We start from the raw sequence: 22017 nt of genomic DNA on the forward strand, positions 1-22017 counted from the left end.
TTCGGAAAACTCGGGATTAGGCTGCACATATCTGTCCTATGCTCTCTGTAGTGACTGCCGAGAAATTAACCTTTTGCACCATTATTCTATGTCATGCTGCAGCGATGGCGTAGAGGCAGAACATCCGCCTTGCGTGCAAAGAGGACCGGGGTTCAAATCCTGGTGCCGCGCAATTCTCCACCGGGTTTAAAAAAAAATCCGCGTGTCGATGGAATTGCATAACCAGGCCGGGAGTGCGGCCTTATCTCGGTGACCAGAACTGACAACGCACTCTCTCACCAGAGCAGGACTAGGCCACCTTGGTGTAGTACTTGGCCACAACCTTCTATGATCAATCCAATTAACCCTCGGCCCTCAGTCCCCAGCGGCTGCAGAGCAACTGACCACGGCGGCGGTCAGACCTGTGACGCAGCGGAGGGTGCTAAGAATCTCTGGCTCCGGACAGCCCGCCATTGGAATCTGAGCCTGGCAACGTTTAACGCTAGAACTTTAGCTAGTGAGGCTAGCCTAGCAGTGCTGTTTGAGGAACTAGCGGGAATTAAATGGGATGTGATAGGGCTTAGCGAAGTTAGGAGGACAGATGAGGCGTATACAGTACTAAAGGACGGACACATACTGTGCTATCGCGGGTTAGAGGATAGGTGAGAACTAGGTGTGGGATTCCTCATTAATAAGCATATAGCTGGCAACGTAGAGGATTCTACAGTATTAACGAGAGGGTAACAGCTATAGTAATTAGGCTGAATAGGAGGTACAGGCTGAAAGTGGTGCAGGCCTACGCACCCACATCCAGCCATGATGACCAGACCGTTGAAAGTTTCAATGAGGACGTAGAATCAGCAATGAATAAAGTAAAATCGCAGTACACTGTACTGATGGGCGACTTCAATGCGAAGGTGGGCAAGAAGTAGGCTGACGACCACGCGGTAGGTGACTATGGTATAGGCTCTAGAAATAGCAGGGGAGAGCTATTAGTCGAATTCGCGGATAGAAATAATTTACGGATCATGAATACCTTCTTCCGCAAACGAGAAAACAGGAAGTAGACCTGGAAGAGCCACAATGGTGAGATTAAAAATGAAATCGACTTCATACTATGCGCTAAACCTGGCATCATTCAGGATGTGGCCGTCCTCGGAAAGGTGCGTTGTAGCGACCACAGAATGGTAAGGTCTAGAATTAGCTTAGACGTGAAGAGGGAATGGAAGAAGCTAGCGAAGAAGAAGACCATTAAGGAGTTAGCCGTAAGAGGGAAAGCACAGGAGTTTAGGATAGCGCTGCAAAACAGATATTCGGCTTTAACTGAGGAAGATGATCTTGATGTTCATTCAATGCACGATAATCTGACATCAATAACTACGGAGTGCGCAGTAGAAGTAGGCGGTAGGACAGTTCGAAAGAATACCGGCAAGCTATCTCAGGTGACGAAAGATCTGATTAAGAAGCGTCAAAACATGAGGGCTTCTAACCCTACCGATAGAATAGAACTAACGGAGCTATCAGAGTTAATAAATAAGCGCAAGGTAGACGACATAAGGAAGTTTAATATGGAGAAAATCGAGCACGGTATAAAGAATGGAGGTAGCCTAAAAACAGTGAAGAGGAAACTAGGCATAGGTAAAAACCAGATGTATGCATTAAGAGACAAGCAGGGCAATATCATTAGCAATATGGATAAGATAGTTAACGTAGCCGAAGAGTTCTACACAGACCTGTACAGTAGCCAATGTAATCAGAGCGTTAATGAGAAATACAGCAGTGCACAGCAATGCGTCATCCCGCCAGTAACGAAAGATGAAGAAAGCCTTAGAAGAAATGAAAAGGGGAGAAGCTGCTGGGGAGGATCAGGTAACAGCAGATCGGTTAAAGGATGGAGGGGACATCGTGCTAGAAAAACTAGCCACCCTGTATACGCAATGTCTTATGACCTCTACTGTACCAGAAGCTTGGAAGAATGCAAACATTATCTTAATTCATAAAAAGGGAGACGCCAAGGACTTGAAAAATTACAGGCCGATCAGCTTACTGTCCGTTGCCTACAAAGAATTTACTAAGGTAATCGCTAATAGAGTCAGGGCAACGTTAGACTGTAATCAACCAAATGATCAGGCAGGCTTTCGTAAAGGATATTCCAAAATAGATCATATTCACACTATCAATCAGGTGATAGAGAAATGCGCAGAATATAACCAACCTCTATATATAGCTTTCATTGATTACGAGAAAGCATGCGACTCAGTGGAAACCTCAGCAGTCATACAGGCATTGCGTAATCAGGGGGTAGAAGAGCCTTATGTCAAAATACTGGAAGATATATATATATATATATATATATATATATATATATATATATATATATATATATATATATATATATATATATATATATATATATATATATATATATATATATATATATATATATATAGCAACTGCACAGCTACTATAGTCCTCCATAAAGTCAGCAATAAAATTCCAATAAGGAAGGGCGTCAGGCAAGGAGACACGATGTCGCCAATGCTGTTCACCGCATGTTTACAGGAGGTATTTTGAGGCCTGAATTGGGAACAGTTGGGAATAAGAGTAAATGGAGAATACCTAAATAATCTGCGATTTGCTGATGAAATTGCCTTGCTGAGTCACTCAGGAGTTGAACTGCAAATCATGATCAATGAGTTAGACAGGCAGAGCAGATCGATGGGTCTAAAAATTAACATGCAGAAAACCAAGGTAATGTTCAACAGCCTAGCAAGGGAACAACAGTTCACAATTGGCAGCGAGAGCCTAGAAATTGTGACGGAATACGTCTACTTAGGGCCGGTAGTGACAGCTGATCCGGATCATGAGAGGGAGATAACTAGAAGGATAAGAATGGGGTGGAGCGCATATGGCAAGTTCTCGCAGATCATGAGTGGCAGTTTACCAATTTCCCTGAAGAGGAAAATGTACAACAGCTTTATCTTACCGGTACTCACCTACGGGGCAGAAACGTGGAGGCTAACGAAAAGAGTTCAGCTTAAGTTAAGGTCAACGCAGCCAGCCATGGAAAGAAAAATGATAGGTGTAACGTTAAGAGATCGGAAGCGGGCAGAGTGGGTGAGGGAACAAACACGGGTTAATGACATCCTAGTCGAAATCAAGAGAAAGAAATGGGCTTGGGCAGGGCATGTAATGCGAAGGCAAGATAATCGCTGGTCCTTAAGGGTAACGGAGTGGGTTCCAAGAGAATGTAAGCGTAGCAGGGGCGGCTGAAGGTTAGGTGGGCGTATGAGATTAAGAAGTTTGCAGGCAAAAGGTGGATGCAGCTGGCAAAGAATAGGGTTAATTTGAGAGACATGGGAGCGGCCTTTGCCCTGCAGTGGGTGTAGTAAGGCTGATGATGATGATGATGATGATGATGATGATTCTATTTCAGAACCGAGAATGCGCCATAACTGTCGGATCCCGCTCTTGTGTGAACTCTAAGTAGTGCCGATGTCTCCGCCAAGTGCTTCAAGCAAGGTGCTTGCCGAGCGTCCTTCTATTCGGCGTTGTTCTCGTCATTCTCTGTGCTCGCTTTTTCAGTTTCTCTCTGGAACGTAGCCACGAGACGTTGCCTTACACTTGAGAACAGTTTTTGGGAAAGGAAATGGCGCAGTATCTGTCTGACGTACATCTCGGCGGACACCTGAACCGCGCCGCAAGGGCAGGGATAAAGGAGCGACTGAGAGAAGAAAATAAGAAAGAGGTGGCGTAGTGGAGGGCTCTGGAATAATTTAGACCACTTTGGGATCTTTAACGTGCACTGACATCGCACAGCACACGGGTGCCTTTGCTTTCCCCCATATCGAAACGCGGCCGCCGCGGTCGGGTTCGAACTCGGGTACTCTGGATCAGTAGGCGAGCGCCCAAACCACTGACCTACCGCAGTGGGAGCCTTACACTTGCTGGGCGGTTTTTTGGCCACCCAACCGCATGCGCATTCTGGATCCGCAGAGGTGCTGCAACCTACTTCCAGTGCTTAAGAAGATTGGCGCCCTTACGAGAAAGTGGAACCTCTGCCCACCGCCGCCTTTTCTTCTGCACCTCACTGAGCGATTACGCTAGCTTCCTTCTCATTGGCGGCCCACAGCTTAGAATGTACCTCGTGGGCTCGTGCAGCTTCCACCGGCTACGGCTACCTGGTCTGCACGATTGGCCGCGCTGGACACGACGCTGCCATGTTCCCCCTCGGGGAAGGCCTGTGCGACATCATTGTGTTCACGCACGTCGAAGTTTCGCCAAACTGGACGCTCGTCTCTACCACAGGACGAGTGGCATTCGACACGTTCGTCAAGGTACGGAACACTTCATACCAATCTCGCCACTCTGAAAAGCTCACCTTATTTATAACAAGTTTGGGGGAGGGGTGGTGTGAATCTTGGTGCTCCTCTGCAGAAGGGCTGATGCTAAATGTCCCACAAAAAAGAAGCCCTGAGGACTGCCTTGTTCGGTCACATGCCTCGCAGCGGAGACAGCAGTGTAAAACACGTTTCATGTCTAAATCGAATTCACCAGTTCCAAATGACTCTTGAAAGCTATTAAAACAAGTTAATAAGTTCCTTACATCCCGCATAGCAAACAACTCGAGGGGTGAATGTAGCCTAATAACATGAAGGTTCCTAAAGCCGAATATTAGCGAAATTGGGTGGCGGCGTTTGATTTAAATATTGTCCTAAACCTGCCTAGCACGCCTGAAGCTCCCGTGCGTCCAGCGGAAGTGGGTATAAGATATATAACGGTTGTTTCAACTACGATGTTTTGCAATTAAAAAAAAAAAAGGTTTTGAAGTTAGAGGGGCGCTTTTTTCGGCATAGCCCTGTCAGCAGTCTAGCCCGTGAGAATACAGCTTAGACGTGCTAACTAGGCTACTTAACTAGTATTAAATAGTCAACATTTCAAATATTGCTGTTAGTCTCCGTTTAGCGAAGCAGGCAAAGTCTTCTGTCGATCTCATCCTGCAATATGTTAGTCTCCTTTGTTTATTCAAAAGCGTGTAGCCCCCCGTAACCAATACCCATATATCCATATCAGTTTCAGAGCGAAGAGCTCTACTCGTGCCATGCGGAGCCTCAAGGTCATTTGTATCTTAGAGGTGACCTCTAACGGAAGGCGTGCCGCATGTGCAAAATCGCGCGTGGCAGGTGTGTCACCGTCATCTTCATCTTGAGCTTCGTCGCCACAGCTGCGCGCTTGGCCGACACGTCCGCCACCGCGCTGGCTGCTGCTCAGTCGCTAGTACTCGCCAGTCGTGGCATGTGATGTGTCACGGGATCTGATCTAGTGCTTGACAGTCACATCCGCCGCCGCTCTGGCCACTGCTCGGTCGCTCCTCGTCGCCAATTGTGGCATGTGATGTGTCACGGGATCTGATCTTGCGCTTGGCAGTCACATCCGCCACCGCGCTGGCTGCTGCTCGGTCGCTCCTCCTCGCCAGTTGTGGCATGTGATGTGTCACGGGATCTGATCTTGCGCTTGGTAGTCACATCCGCCACTGCGCTGGCTGCTGCTCGGTCGCTCCTCCTCGCCAGTAGTGGCATGTGATGTGACATGAGATCTGATCTTGCGCTTGGCGGTCACATCCGCCACCGCGCTGACTGCTGATCGGTCGCCCCTCGTCGCCAATTGTGGCATGTGATGTGTCACGGGATCTGATCTTGCGCTTGGCAGTCACATCCGCCACCACTCTGGCGGCGGCTCGGTCGCTCCTCCTCGCCAGTTGTGGCATGTGATGTGTCACGGGATCTGATCTTGCGCTTGGCAGTCACATCCGCCACTGCGCTGGCTGCTGCTCGGTCGCTCCTCCTCGCCAATTGTGGCATGTGATGTGTCACGGGATCTGATCTTGCGCTTGGCAGTCACATCCGCCACCGCTCTGGCTGCGGCTCGGTCGCTCCTCCTCGCCAGTTGTGGCATGTGATGTGTCACGGGATCTGACCTTGCGCTTGGCAGTCACATCCGCCACCGCTCTGGCTGCTGCTCGGTCGCTCCTCCTCGCCAATTGTGGCAGGTGATGTGCCACGGGATCTGATTTTGCGCTTGGCAGTCACATCCGCCACCGCTATGGCTGCTACTCGGTCGCTCCTCCTCGCCAATTGTGGCATGTGATCTGTCAAGGGATCTGATCTTGTGCTTGGCAGCCACATCCGCCAACGCGCTGGCTGCTGCTCGGTCGCTCCTCCTCACCAATTGTGGCATGTGATGTGTCAAGGGATCTGATCTTGCGCTTGGCAGTCACATCCGCCACCGCGCTGGCTGCTGCTCGGTCGCTCCTCCTCGCCAATTGTGGAATGTGATGTGTCACGGGATCTGATCTTCCGCTTGGCAGTCACGTCCGCCACCTCTCTGGCTGCTTCTCGGTCGCTCCTCCTCGCCAATTGTGGAATGTGATGTGTCACGGGATCTGATCTTGCGCTTGGCAGTCACATCCGCCAACGCGCTGGCTGCTGTTCGTTCGCTCCTCCTCGCCAATTGTAGAATGTGATGTGTCACGGGATCTGATCTTGCGCTTGGCAGCCATATCCGCCACCGCGCTGGCTGCTGCTCGGTCGCTCCTCCTCGCCAATTGTGGAATGTGATGTGTCACGGGATCTGATCTTGCGCTTGGCAGTCACATCCGCCACCGCGCTGGCTGCTGCTCGGTCGCTTCTCCTCGCCAATTGTGGAATGTGATGTGTCATGAGATCTTATCTTGCGCTTGGCAGCCACATCCGCCACAGCTCTGGCTGCTGCTCGGTCGCTCCTCCTCGCCAATCGTGGGATGTGATGTGTCAAGGGATCTGATCTTGCGATTGGCAGCCACATCCGCCAACGCGCTGGCTGCTGCTCGGTCGCTCCTCCTCAGCAGTTGTGGAATGTGATGTGTCATGGGATCTGATCTTGCGCTTGGCAGCCACATCCGCCACCACGCTGGCTGCTGCTCGGTCTCTCCTCCTCGCCAATTGTGGAATGTGATGTGTCATGGGATCTGATCTTGCGCTTGGCAGCCACATCCGCCACCGCGCTGGCTGCTGCTCGGTCGCTCCTCCTCGCCAATTGTGGGATGTGATGTGTCACGGGATCTGATCTTGCGCTTGGCAGTCACATCCGCCACCGCTCTGGCTGCTGCTCGGTCGCTCCTCCTCGCCAATTGTGGGATGTGATGTGTCAAGGGATCTGATCTTGCGATTGGCAGCCACATCCGCCAACGCGCTGGCTGCTGCTCGGTCGCTCCTCCTCATCAGTTGTGGAATGTGATGTGTCATGGGATCTGATCTTGCGCTTGGCAGCCACATCCGCCACCGCGCTGGCTGCTGCTCGGTCGCTCCTCCTCGCCAATTGTGGAATGTGATATGTCATGGGATCTGATCTTGCGCTTGGCAGCCACATCCGCCACCGCACTGGCTGCTGCTCGGTCGCTCCTCTTCGCCAATTGTGGGATGTGATGTGTCACGAGATCTGATCTTGCGCTTGGCAGTCACATCCGCCACCGCTCTGGCTGCTGCTCGGTCGCTCCTCTTCGCCAATTTTGGCATTTGATGTGTCACGGGATCAGATCTTGCGCTTGGCAGTCACATCCGCCACCGCGCTGGCTGCTGCTCGGTCGCTCCTCCTCGCCAATTGTGGCATGTGATGTGTCACGGGATCTGATCTTGCGCTTGGCAGTCACATCCGCCACCGCGCTGGCTGCTGCTCGGTTGCTCCTCCTCGCCAATTGTGGCATGTTATGAGTCACGGGATCTGATCTTGCGCTTGGCAGTCACGTCCGCCGCTGCGCCGGCCGCCGCTCTGCACGCTTGCTCTTGCACTTGTGGCACGTGATGCATCACGTGATTTGCTCTTGCTGAAGTCTTGAAACAATAAAGATGAACCAAACTAAACAGTGTAACGATGCTTAACAGAGCTTTCGCTCTGTATATCCTCGTTCAGCTGAATTGAGCTACAGCCGCTTTTTAGAAGCGTCGTGGCCCCATTATATTTTGGCTACGCCGCTGAAAAAACACGTACTTTTAGAAGAATGCAGGAAAACATACCTTTAAGTGGACGTAACTCGTCGAAAAGTTCTAAATTTTTCTTAGTTACCGCGAGTTACGTGCGCTGAAGGGGTTGCTTTACCTGCGAGCTTTTGGAAAGGGCATGCATTTTTGCGCGATGTAGGCAAAATTTCTTGGGACACAGTGCTGAGGGTAACTGCGTTTTCTGAAGTTTCTGAACTGATGTGTATATTGCTTACGATGGGCTGCACACCTTTAGCAAGCAAACTAACAGTAATCGTTAAAGAATTAACTATTCAACACCAGGTAACCAGCCTACTATATAACATGTCTCTTTCTGATGAGCTACATCGCTGACAATGCCAGTCCAAAAAAAGCGCTCTTCCCACTCAAGAAGCCAACTTTAAAAATTGTTATAGCATCTTAGATGAAAAACTCGGTATATCCACTTCAGGCACTGCATACACATTTGTAGGCGCGACCGGAAGAATGTCAGAGCTTTGTGCACAAGGCGGTTTGACAAAGAATATCAATGGAAACAGATTTTTAAATGTGCAAAAACTTTCTGGCGTTGGACCATAAGCTCCGCATGCAAAATTAACGGAAAATATCTTTTTTTTTAGGATCGGCACCTACGCGTATTACGCTAGTATGGTGTGCATATTTCCTTTTTTTTTGCGACAGTAATTTCTCATGCTTAAGGTGTATGTATGTAATTAAAATTAACACATATATGTACTTATAATACGCATAATTGCAGTGCCCCATAGCTGCTATAAAGAATGGTTGCACTGGTCCAGTCAAGCCTAACATCACCTTGTATTGAACCTTGTATTTTTATTTGCTCATTTCTAGCTATTCGGAGAGGATTGAGTAAAACAAAAAGATCTTCAAAGCAGCCTTTAGTCCCCATGTGCGCATATGATGTCTGGACAGAAATTTTTCAGACAATAAAGTTAAAGAAAGCGGATTTCTTCGGTGGGGTCTTCGCATGTTCCTGAGAATAATCTTGAAAACTTTAAGGTTTTCCATTTTTGTATAAATGTGAGCGCCTCATGGGGATGCAGTTGTAACTGCAGTCGTACGGTGAGCGGTCGGGAGCGCTTACCACGTGAAAACATTGGCACGTAATCTAAGTTTGGTCGCTTTAAGATCTGCTCCTTTAAGATTTGCCATAAGAGGATGCGGGTACTCTCCTGTAGAGAGAGGTGCCAAAGAAAGCACACCGCGATGTCACACAGATCCCGTTGTAGCAGAGCCTGGATGGCAGCTTTCGATAAACGAAAGCCGCCGATTGGCCGTCGAAAACGAAGGTTCTGTTCACACTACGTTTCTTGGGTACATCAATATTCAGGCGTCTGCGGGCATGCACACTTTGCAGACGACGTTTTTCGAGAGTTTTTCTGTGCTTTGCGCCGCAGCGAAACTCGAAAATCTCCGCCTGCAAAGCTTGCAAACGCGCAAACCACGCAAGAAACATGGAAAAAACTTTTTCAGGTCGTGACTTTCATTTTTTCTCCAGAAAAACACCGATAATTCATAGCTGTTTGTTAGACTTTCTGGAGTTCCCGCAAAAGAAGGCACGCAAAACTGAATTACCGTCGCAAGAGAGGTACGATCGCAGGGGAAGTTCTCTGCGGTGTTGTTGTTTGAGTGCCGCTGCGTGCCTACGTGCCTTCTGTAGAGAGCGAGTTCACATCACGACATTAACTGCCCGTTCCTTTTTCCCGTCAAGTTAAGTTTAAACCATGGTGCTGTGCTAACAAGTTTGCTGCGTGCTTACAATAGGGGATCGGCTGTTGTCGCTGCCGTTATTTTACATTATAAATGCGTACGCAGTTAATTGTTTAATGCTCCTCCGACTGTTAATTTCGGAAATATTGCAGGAGGAACGGCGCATATTTAGGACACCACTTTACTGCAACCTTCAATACGCAAAAAAAAGATTTGGCATACGTCTTCTTTGGCCATACTATCGGCAAAGGACAAGGTGCCATGCATTGTGCCCCTCGCGGCGGAACTTTAAGCGCTTCGATCGGTGCCGGCGCTAACTGACATCCGCTGCCGTCGTTTCACCCACTCGGGCCTTGCTTAAAAGGATGTGTCCGAAAGAAGCCGAACGTAGAATACGAGCCCTGATACGGGTATGTGTAAGAAGTGGTATGCTCAAGCTCGGAAAAAACCCAAGACCATGTAGAATCTTGTGGACCTCGACTGAAAACTCGATTCTTGGTTACTATTCTCGCAGAGCAGAATGCAGGCTTGAAGTGCATATGTTCAGAGACGAAAACAAATGATGAATTAGCGAAAAAAAGCACAGTAATAGAAATTCAATCGTAAAATTTTTAAACTGCAAGGCGTATTTTGCAAAAATAATAACAGGGCGGCATGACTGCGCAAGGAGCTTTCTGTCTGAGTACATCAACATCGACAGAGGTGAGGTTGAGTGCTGTGCAGGACCAATTCTTTGCGTAACCTTGCGGCGTGTACAGACCACCCCTTCTGTTGCATGTAGCTCTGTTAATTTCGGCGTTCCTTTGGCGGGGGGAGTCTCTGGTATAATTCCGACCACCAGGGTACCTTAATTATTCCGCCCTTTCCGGTGGCACATCTTTCTTTTTTTCTTCTTTCACTCCAACCTTCGTCCCTTCAATTGCCGCGGGGTTTCGTTTCCTCAAAAGCCATTATGTTTCTCGTACCCATCCACGCAATCAAGCAGCGGTTTTCTTTATTGCGTGCTGAGTACAGACAAGCCCCCCAACCTCCCCCCGCAGCGTTTCATTCTGTTTCCTGGGCCTCCGCAGTATTCGCACTCTGAAGACTGTCCGACCCTTGTGCATTCACCTGGCAATGTCATATCTCTTCTTGCATCTCCCTGATACAGTGGTCGCATACTAAGGTAAAAAAGGGATTGTAGCTGCTACCCCCCGCGAAGATTTGGTTAATATATATATAATGGAGCTGGTTGCTTAGCCTTATATAGGTTTCGCATGGCAGGCGATAAGCTTATCATTGAGAATTACCTGAAGTTTACTTTAGCTATTAATATTCATCTGAGAGTGCAATCCTATACATATGCCTCTACACAGCTCGCTTAACTTTACCTATCACAAGCTGCGCAAATGCTTTTTTGGCAGTAGCGCAGTCTGAAATACTTCCCTGGAACAGCGGTTATGAACTGTATTTATCTTCAGCAAAAATTATAAGGATGCATAATAGCTGCCTTAACAGACATCTCGATATGCCGACTGGATACAGCATATAAAAACAAGAGACATAAAAAAAGAGACTAGACTTTGCATCGATTAATGAAAATATGCTTCGCAGTATCTCACTGCATTATTTTATAAGGCTCATTCCTTTTTAATTGAGGGTTAAAAATCCAATAACGCCATCTGTTTTCAAATACTTCTTTGGGTTAAATAGCAGGTACCTGGGAGAATCCCGCCACTATTTTTCAAAAATTGGCGTTTTAATATCAAGAGAAGATTCTTGTGTCCCGGTAATGCAAGTGTTGGCGGACGTCAAAAAACAGGCGTATCATGTTAACTAGTAAAGTCATTAAATAATTTCCGTTAGTGAACTTTCAAACTATTATGGTTAGGCGACCTCTTTGAAATTAAAGATTGTAGCCGGCCGTTTGTAAAAGCTATATCTGTTTTTAAAATTATGAAAACGCGATTAGTGTCGCCGCTGTGGCTCAACAAATTGGGATCATCTCTCGAGCCAGTCGAAAACCACGCGCCTGCAGGGAGCGCAAAGAGACGCCAATCATACTGCGACTCTCCATCACGCAAGTGCCACGTGATATTCTGTGCTCCTTCCGAGCTCGAGGAGCGATGTGGCGAGGAGGGGGGTACAGCAGTGCAAAAGGAGGAGGGGAGGAATGTCCAGTTGCACATGCGTCACGGAGTGTCGTGATTTGTTCAGTGTCGCTCTGCGCTCCCGTTGGCGCGCGGTTGTCGAATGGAGCGATCAATGGGCAGAATTCATTGAGCCACAGCAGCCACGGTAATCACGATTTCTAGATTTTAAAACGTGATATGGTTATTACTAAGGGCCAAAGAGTAGCTTAGCGGAAATGGGAAAAATTTTAATGTAACTATTAAACCTTTCTTAATCACTTTACTAGTTAACATGATTTGCCTGTATTTTTGAAGTCCGCTAACACCGCCATTAGTATGCAGCAGAGAGCTTTTATTTTCCTATAAAACCCGATATTTAAAAGTTAGTAGCGGGCTTCCCTTAAACACGTGTTATATAGGATGCTATTTATTTACTTATTTATTTGTTTCATGTACCCTCTGGATCACTAGCATTGGTAAGGGGAGTGACTACAGGCCTAAAACGAAAATTAACAAAGCAATAAACGGGCTCGGGCAATTGTTATGAAAACAGTTACAGATGTGTCTACATATGCAATATTGGCTATGCGTTCTTGAAAAGCGGGCAGTCTTTTATGGTTATTGTCGGTGCGGGACGGTGATTTCGTTCTGCTGCCGCATGAGGTAAACACGACTTAAAGAAGGTGTTAGTTCTGCAAAATGGAACTTCGACTTTGTAGGCCTATGTGAAGTTATGTTATGTTAGGTTATGTGAGGAAAAGATGATTTCGCTAAGCAAATGTGGTTATGAAATACGAAACGCAGGCAGATACGAAACAGCCTCTGCCGTGAAGCTAAGCACGGTGGATTAAAACTTCATTTCATTGAAGACATGCTGGCTGTCCTGTTATAGTTAGAAAGAATGAAGCGTGTTGAAATATGTTGGACCTTTTCCAGTGAATGAATTAGGTTGTCGTGATGAGGGTCCCATATAAATACGGCATATTCTAGTTTCGTACCTATAAATATCTAGCAGATAGAGGTTGGTCGGGTGGTTCTTGATAATCAAAAAGTGAATAATAGAGGCAAAAACTTCATGATGCTTGCCAGCCTTTCGACAAGAGGACTGGTCTTCGCCTGGGCCCAGACGAAGACAATTAAGTCCTCTTGTTGAAACTTAACAAGGTGATGGTTCGGACTAGTGGGTATGCGTTATCATCCTTAGCGCAACAACAAAACAGGGGACAAACACAAGCGCTAAAAAACGTTTGTTGAAACGTTGGCAAGCGCCGTGAGGTTTGCGCTCCCTTGTTTACATTGTGACCAATAACGTCTTGCGGGACAGGAGTTCCACCAAAGGGAACGCCTACTTTGTCGGCATGACCTAATTGACGAAAGATGAAGTTGCGCTAGTGAAGTCGCGGTGGATGTAACCCATCATACGATTAGCATTGTTCCCTATATATGTGATGCAGAGACCAAGTTAAATTGGAAGCATAACCTTTGCAAGTGATTATAAATAACAGGTCTACTGTTTTTTACCTTGCAATAAACACTTGTGAAAAGGAATTTGTACACTACTTTGTGTACAACTTCCGAGTAGATTGCACACGAATTCTCATTTCTTCAGCAGTGGTGCCGACAAGCTTCGTTGTTGTTTGTTAAAAACGTGTGATCAGTATTCTTTTACAAAACGCAATGCTGCCCCCGCTTCTGCACGCATTCCAGGAAAGAACGCCGAGAGGAGGCCATTCACCTCTTTTTTTTTCTTTCTTCGTAGGCAATAACCGCATACGGCCTGGAAAAGAAGTAACGAAAAATATTTGGGATATAAATGTGGACGCCTGTCACCGCAAACGGAATTTCTTACAACAGAAGTTGAAAGTTACTTTCTCCAGAAGGAATGTCTTAGACCTGTGTTAATAACTAGTAGAAATGTGAACTGAGAAGCCCTCAATTAGGACGGCACGTTTCTAGCCTGAACTGGCGCCAGTTTATTGTTTTACTTTTCCTAAATAAGCTCTATCTCCAATCTCACATTTACTTGCCCTAGCTCGTATTCATCTGTGGAAAGCATTTGTAGAAAGCAGACATGTTTGTCAGCCCATCTATGCCATTCACAGGTTGCCTCAAATCGGCAGAAACACATGCGAACGACTTACGGCGTGAGCTACTCGCCGGAGGGGCTGGAAATAGAGCTGGCGTCCTCCAAGGACGCCAAAGAAATTGCCAATCGCTATGTGAAGGTAACGCAGGAGGCAATGAAGTGGATCTTCGAAAATGATTCGCTCTCGGTGCTGGGGTCCATGGGGCTCGAGCGGAAAGTCGCCAACTACAATCATGAGCCCAAGCTAACCAGCGTTTTTCAGGCAAGTTACCATGTATTTTTTTCTAATTACTTCGGCAAGTCTACCCAAAGGTGAATTAACGCAAATTAAAATTTTAAACCATTATATGTGTACATGACATGCCGTGCGTCCAAGAGTCGAAGTTATTACACAACGTATCAAACGAGCTCATGTGGCTGTGTTATATTTGGACGCAGTTTCTTTTTGCTGAGACGAAGGTCGCTACACAGCTTCGATGGAGAACATTAAAATGCAACCGAAAACTTCGGGTCCTTAAGTGCGATCGTGAATTAAAAGCCGCTTAAGCGCTGGCCAGGAAAATCACCGAACAGAACTATGGATGCATGGATGAGAGATAGGAGCGTCCCCTTTGAAACAGGGGGGAGGCAGTTGCCACCATGCTCGTTTTTTTAAAATTTTTCTGTTCAATAAATTTTTGTTCACATTGCCGGCAGCTATGAAGCTGGCCACTTCGTGAAAATATTGCTTGAATCGTGCTATAAATCGATGTATAAATTCGCCATTTTTTAAATACAATCTCATCCTACGATTCGAAACTTATGTCACCTCTCTTGTTTATCAGCCACTAATCGTGCAATCGCTTTTTGTTCGCTTCCAGCGCAGATTTATTCCCATGACCATAGTTACTTCTAAACCAAGAGGCACCAGAAAGAATGACTGTGGCTGAACTGACATCCGAAACCTGAAATATCTCAGATGCACTTGTGTGGTGGAGGCTATACTTGTAGGTGCGGGGTGATGTTTGCACCGATAATAAGCAAGCACTATTTGGACAACACAGAAATGATTTGAAAATAACTCGCCGACAGTTTCAAAGAGTTTCTAACCTGACATTCTGTAACAGCTGTTTGGTCAAGTTAAATTTTTTATTAACTTAGTTTCTATTTTATCCGCTGAAGAATTTTTCTTGTAAGAAGTGTCACCACCACTCTGACAGCGCCATTACCGAGGGCGCAAAATGCAGTCCCAGCCTCTGCGTCCAGAGGTCGCCATAAAAACGTCACTATCCTTTCCTCCTCCCTCTCTTCCTCCTTCTAGTTCAGTTTACAACGCGGCAGAACCAAGAAACTGTCCTTTAGCTGCTGTCGCAGTAAATTCATAGTGATGACTATTATATAAAAAAATGGCAGTGGCTTAGCTCGGCTATGCGTGGATATGCGTAGCGAAAGGTAAGGCATAGCTTGGTTATCCTTGGTTAATCTTGATTGCAAGTCCAGGTTAGTCTGGTTGTCTGGCTATGTTGTTGTTGCATTAAAGACGACACATAACCCTCCCGTCCGCGGCGGCATATTCACGGCGTTTAGCCGGTCGTTCGGCGCGCTGTTCCTTTGTTTCCTGGGCGATTCGTTTCCTCTTCATCTCGTTCCGATGTCGATTCCAGGCCTCCTCCTGCTTAGCAGAGTTGTCGCCGTCCATACTGGAACCCTATCTAAGGTTGCGGCACATGCGAGCTCTCCTTGTCAATCCTCCGACATGTTATCAGGCATGTGACACAGCTGGCGAAGCAAGCGGAGGCGAGCGCAACGACGGCGGAAGCGGTGTGACGTCATACCAAATGGCGGCGGTGGCGGCGAGGCGCGCGGTGCGACGTCATGCGAGATGGCGCGGCGAGCGGGAGGCGTCGGCCCAACAGCGGCGATTGCTAGGCAACGGCTCAGTGTCTGTCTCTGTGCCTCATCGGAACACCGCCACAGCGAAATCGCAAGTTCGTGGCCAATGTAGCTTCCTCTACAAAAACGGAGGGGACACTCCAGCGCCATCCAAAGGTTATGATCAATCGGGTAATACCCATATACGCGGAAGTGGTTAAGCGACGCGTCACACTGTCCTGCGATGGCAGGTGCTCCTGCAGCAGGGGAATATGTGCGGCCCAGGTGGCTGTTGCCGTGTGACCAGTGATGAATTTAAAAGCCACGTGCCGCGGGGGGGGGGCAGTTTGCTCACTATCCGGTGGGCAGGTCGTGATGATGCTGCAAGGTGATGTTACCTAGGTAGCTTTTTGGGGACCACCTACCAGAGTCATGCCCCTGATTTTGCATTCACGAGGCCGAGGACGACAACGCCAACGCCGACACCTTTTTTTCGAGCGAATGGGGCTTAAAAGCTGTAAACCATTAAGGCGCTACGAGGTAACAAACGAAAGGGCAAATTAACCGGAGGTAAACTGGCTACGTGCTAAAAACAAGAAACAACTGCTGAAAGTCTGTCGTTACTGGGTGAAATAGGGCTTCATACGGAGTATGTGCCCTACTTCAGACTGAGGTAGACGGCCGGCACTCTGGACTGTACCGCCGGGCAAAACTTCATAAGTCACATCCGTGATGTGGAACAAGACAAGACCAAACTAGTGGCATAGAACTTTTTCCTACAAGCTTAGGCAAATGACCGGGGGTCTCCACACCCACACTTGCTGGTGGGTAGTCGACGTGTAGGTGTTCTTGGTCGTAGTGGCATGAATATGTCTCCTGTGGTCGCCTGATGTGCATGCAGTCGAGGCGGCGGGTTTCCTCTGCGTTGTGGGCAGATTGGTCGGCGTGCGTTGTGAGTTCCCGGTCGTCGGTAGTGCACGGAAACATGGCATCCAATATTCTGTGCCCTTGACGTCTACGAACGAGGCAAAACGGTGTAAATTGAGTTCTTTCTTGTGCAATAAAGTCACGTATGAGAGGAGGTCGTTCCAAGCCTTATTATGCATGTCTACGCATATTGCGAGCATATCCGCTATGCTTTTGTCGAGTCGTTCGCTGAGAACGTTTGACAGCGAGTGATAGGCAGTCTTGCGATGGCTCTTGTGACTCTAATACCTCGTGCATGAGCTGCATTGTCTGTGGTCGTCTGTGGTCGGAGCGGCAGACGCGTGCAAAGTCAGAGAGTGCGTAGGAAGAGAACATGAGTCGGCGCAACGGTAGGTTCTAAGCAACGAGCCGACGAGCTGAATATGGCCAAGGCATTCGACACGGAGAAATGTGCAGGGGCTCAGAAAAACATAGCAATCATGCTGCAGCCGTCTTGGAGAGTGAGCACAGCGAATGGCAGAGGCAGACCGGGACGAGAGATGAAGACGTCGGATGGTGAAAAGACGGCTGCGCCGTCAGGTGCAGTGAAGCAGGAGACAGGGACGGGGAGAGATGAGCACGGAGGAATCTCGATGTCGTCAGCCACAGACAGTTTGCTCCACGAAGATGTATCAGGCGAGACAGCGCTGCACGGGATAAGTTCGAGCTCGGCACGAGCGCAGTCGATGAGGGCTTTAATTTGGGAGAGAAAGACCCAACCTAAAATAATGTCATACGAGCACTTTCATATGCCTTCACTGTTGCGATCCACCCCATTCTTCTATACCGCCTTTTCTGGCCCTTTTGGGACCACCAAGAAAGTTGCCTCCCCAGGTCCTTATTGCCATCCCATTGACTACCCATTTTGTGGCTGAAAAAGATGCCGCCTCCTTGGATTATACCTGTATTCCTCTGTTCTACTGTCGCAGTGCCAAGTTTTCTAGTATCTACTCAGACTACATTTCGTGCCCCGGCCTCTTGATTTCACGAATCTCAACCAAGAGCGTTTTCTATAACTTGATCGCCTGAAGACTGCCCACCGTCTCAGTGCATGCCGCAGTCGGCACCACCTGGCACATCGCTTGCGCAGCTTCTCTGCGCGCAATTTCACTCGTTTGCCTTTCAGATAATGCTTGGTCTCTTGCGCTATAGCCTTGCACCATTACTCAAGTGAAGGTTATTTCTCCGTATTTCGATTAATGCGTCTGTTGATATTCTTGTACAGTTCGGACCTAGACTTCTTACATTCCCATACAGTTTATGTTCTCATTTCTAGAAAACACAAGTTCGAGCGGTCCACGTTCTAAATAACAGAAAGAAGCGCGGATGAAAGACAGGGCGAGACGAACAAACTAGATGCTGCTTCTTGTCCTATTCGCTCTTTGTCGTTCAAAGACACATTTATTTTCGATGTTTCGACCGGCGTCCGGTCTTCTTTATTCCCTGCATCTCTAACTGTCCCCAGGAGACGCTTATAATATCTCTCTCAAACTAACACTTTCCATCCGCTGTGCCGTCGGGCAGCTGTCGGCGACAGAATGATACAAGCTTTCCCCTGGCCTGGCACTCTTCTTCTTTGGGGTGGAATGCTTCAAAAGTGGGCCATTGACCTTGCCATGAGCAAACTAAAATGGGCCACAATGAGCTGTACTGCACAAGTCAAGTTTCGATCCCTCGCGGATACATTTTGCATCGAGAGAGGAGTGCGGCTAGCCAAAGGCCCTTTTCAGAGCATTTTATTTCGAAGAGATGCCTTTGTATAACAAAGCATAATGCACTAAATTTGGTTTATAATGCCTTTTAATCATATCTGTTAACATATGTGCTTTTATTTTATTAACTTGCATTTAGTTTTATAGCAAATAGAGGGAGAGAGGGTCAACGTTTTTTAGATGCTTCTTGAAAACCTCACGCGCTTGAAGAATAACGATGGAGCCAAGCAGGATCTAGATCGAATGCACTTGAAAGTGACTCTGCGACAACCTGCGATCTGCCTTGAATTCGATGAACATTGACTCAATGCGGATAAAGTGCCCTGGTGACAGGTATGACTCTCTGCTGTTGTTCTACGCAGATATTGGCGTCGTATGCGAAAACACTTCCAAATCCGCACCTCTTCCTGGGCCTCAGAATGATGGACAACGGCTACAACCTTGCCTCTGATCAAAATCTGGCAACTGACTTCTTTCGGGTTGTCAAGGAGATGAGGTGGGTGTCTCCTAGCCATGTATTGATCTTTCTCATTTCAGAGACTTACCGTCGCAGCAAACAATGCCGCTCGAAAAACGCACGGCGTGAGCCTTGCGCTTCATTCATACTCACAAGCTGTAGCATGTGCCCCTCCGCAGTCGCGATGGGTCTACGTTCAACGGCATACTGTTTTGAAAACATTCGCGATTTCAATCCTGGCTATTCGAGGCTGCCTTGAAATCCTACCTTGTGTTGGCTAGTTTGACGGCATTCGAATTTCAATTGGAAAAGAAAGCATTCTGAAGGTGCTCATGCGCACGATTTAAACGGCATATTGTGTAGATACGTACACTCGAGGACAGATTAATATTGACCATGCTTTGGCGGTCAGTCCTCTTACACTTTACGAACCACAAAATGATGCATTTTTTATGAATACGTGATTAATATTCACTTTTCCACTTGCAAATAAAGGGAACGAACATTTATATTTCAGCTACGCAAGGCGTGAGAACAGTTTGAATGCGGTCCAGATGTCGACATTATTCTATCCGTCACTGTGATAATTATTTCAACGCACTGAAACTGGCTAAATACAAAGTGTGCTGGCGATCAGATTTTGAACGAGAAAGTTATCTACGAATACGCTTGCGCTCTGCATTTGTTACGAGCAGGAATAACTCGTTAACACCTTATAACAGCAACTCTTGTACCACAGCGCCCATACATACGGGTCAATTAAATGTTTTCAAGTCGAGTTATTTAAGAATAGCTGCCTCCACAGTACGTATATTATGTTCGTTTGGAAACTGTCATCGCTTTGATGATTAAAATAGAATTTTTCGTAGCTTTTTGTGGACGATAATACTTTACTGGTCCCAGCATTCTTCATATCATCCTTTGAACACCTCTTTTCCTAATGTGTCTAATTTTTAAAGAGGGAAACAGTTTTGTAGCCTTTAAAAGTGTATTGCCTCGCCCGGAAAGCCCTTTCAACCCTGCGCTACCAACGCAACAACTCAGACTGACGGGCCCGCATCGGCCTGGAGTTCTTACATGTGCTCTTCTCTGGGATTGATGGAAAACCTGTTTCTCCCTCCGTCTGCACGCGGACGACCAATCACGAGTCGGGAAGAGCGCTGGCTGGGCGCGGGGGTAAGCTTCCTCATGGAGCAAGCGGAGGTGGAACTGCCGCGGAACTGCCGCGTATGCGGCTACGCGATATTCCACGGAGCCGGTGAGAGACTCTTGTCGATCCGGCCAGCGCCAAGGGTTGTGCCTGCATGCTATCTTCACTTCTCCCGCAAGGGAAGATCTGTCGCTGCGTCCTACCACTGGTCATCTGGTTTCGAGTACCGAGGCGGGCGGAGGAAACGCGCGGTCTCGCCGTTCCTTTGGCAAACGCTCATTGATGGCTTTGCCTCAAGGATTCAAACGCACACGGAAGACCCAGCATGTGCAAACAGTCGGCGCCAAGTCGCACCCCTGCCCCAGCCGGTTGTTCGAAAGCCCTTTTCTTTAATGCTTGATACCTCAATTGAAACTAAGAATACTTTTGGATGATGATGATGATTATGGACTTTTATGGCACAAGGGTATCTATGGCCAAAGAGCGCCATGGCACAACGTATTTTAGATTTCTCAAGGTGGGGTCAAAGACCAATTTTTCAAGAATTTTACCCTACATAAGCCAGATACCGGACCACAGGGAAGCTTAAAACCCATTGTATCACCGGTGGGTACCCGGCGGCACTGGGGATCGAACCCCGCACCTCCCGCATGTGAGGAGGACGGTCAGACCAGTAGGCCACCGCTGCTGAATACTTTCCTTGAATGGCGTCTGTGCCTATATCCCCATAGAGGATTAATTGCTCCGCGGTTAGCGGGTGAAATCAATGCATCTGTGAAGTCGCAGTCTGGGGCGAAATACAGCCCGATATAGCCGCAGATTCCCTGGTGTCCATGTTGAACAGCAGAAATTAAGCATTTTTTTGGTGTATGTCCAGACGCATTGATTTTTTTCGAGGAATATTCTGAGCAAAGCCGATAGAAGCCACTTTGGCATTTTTCAACCACTCCTGAGGATTCTGAACGTCAACCTCTGTCACCGCAGGTAATCTCTGCCAGCAAGCGTGTTGCAACTCAGTTGCATATTTCCATTTCCAAAGCTGCAATATTGCTGCTTCTTCTCCAGATCCCTGCACAACCTTCAACTGTGCATTTCACCTCGTCCTCTGCCGTCATATCAAGCTCACCCGTGTCCTCCTGTTGTACTTTGATACAGGTGTGCTCCACATCAGGTGTGCAAAAGCGTATCAGTCGCTTCCACCCGCTGTGACTTACCGAATAGACCATGGTGGTTGCAGTGACGCTTCGATACATCCAAGCACTTTCAAAAACCAAGAACTGCATTCCCACATCTAGCACATATCTAAATAATACAAAAATAAACAAAGGTCCTCTAGAAACTTTTTGATCAACCTAAGGCATGCCTTTCTTTCGCCGACAACTTCACAGCAGATCAAGACGAAACATTTTTGAACAGAAACCGTTTAAGAATGAATTTTTTTCGTGTAACCTAAGATGTCACTATTACTAATGTAAGACATACAATTGCGGTTTGCTGCTCCAGCGCCCAGTGCCGCCGATGGAGAGAAAGCTGAAGAAGACGAAGATTACGCAGTTCAGTTTGCGAAGAAGACGAAGCTGACGCTAATAAGTGCAACTAATCGATTATCTTGTTAGCTATATGCAAAATTCTTTCGCATGTCCAAAAAAGGCTAGATTGATTCTATTCCGGATGACTCATACCTCTTGAATTCATTTTATTTTTCCAATTTTTTTATCTTGATTCAGTCTTCTGACGTTTCGTTCCCCGCGCAAATGCTGGTGCTTGGCTTCGAGCTCAACTGTGGTTCCCTGGTGGTGCCTACGTGGTCATCTCTGGTGAGGCCGTTCTCTGTGGGGGATTTGGCCAGGTCTCAGGTTAGGTCTGTAGGCCAGGTTAATGTGCATTTGAGGGTGCGTTTGGCTTAGGTATGTCGCTGACCTCCCCGGGTGGAGGGACGGCAACCTGGTTTGCCAGCTT

The 22017-nt window shown here is 47.7% G+C and overlaps 1 pseudogene; it reads left to right on the forward strand.

Moving 5' to 3' along the window:
- Window positions 1–22017, forward strand: part of LOC144108637 (uncharacterized) — a 199260-nt pseudogene that overhangs the window by 63903 nt on the left and 113340 nt on the right.

This window comes from Amblyomma americanum, chromosome 10 (genome assembly GCF_052857255.1).
Source record: "Amblyomma americanum isolate KBUSLIRL-KWMA chromosome 10, ASM5285725v1, whole genome shotgun sequence".
Classification (NCBI taxonomy): domain Eukaryota; kingdom Metazoa; phylum Arthropoda; class Arachnida; order Ixodida; family Ixodidae; genus Amblyomma; species Amblyomma americanum.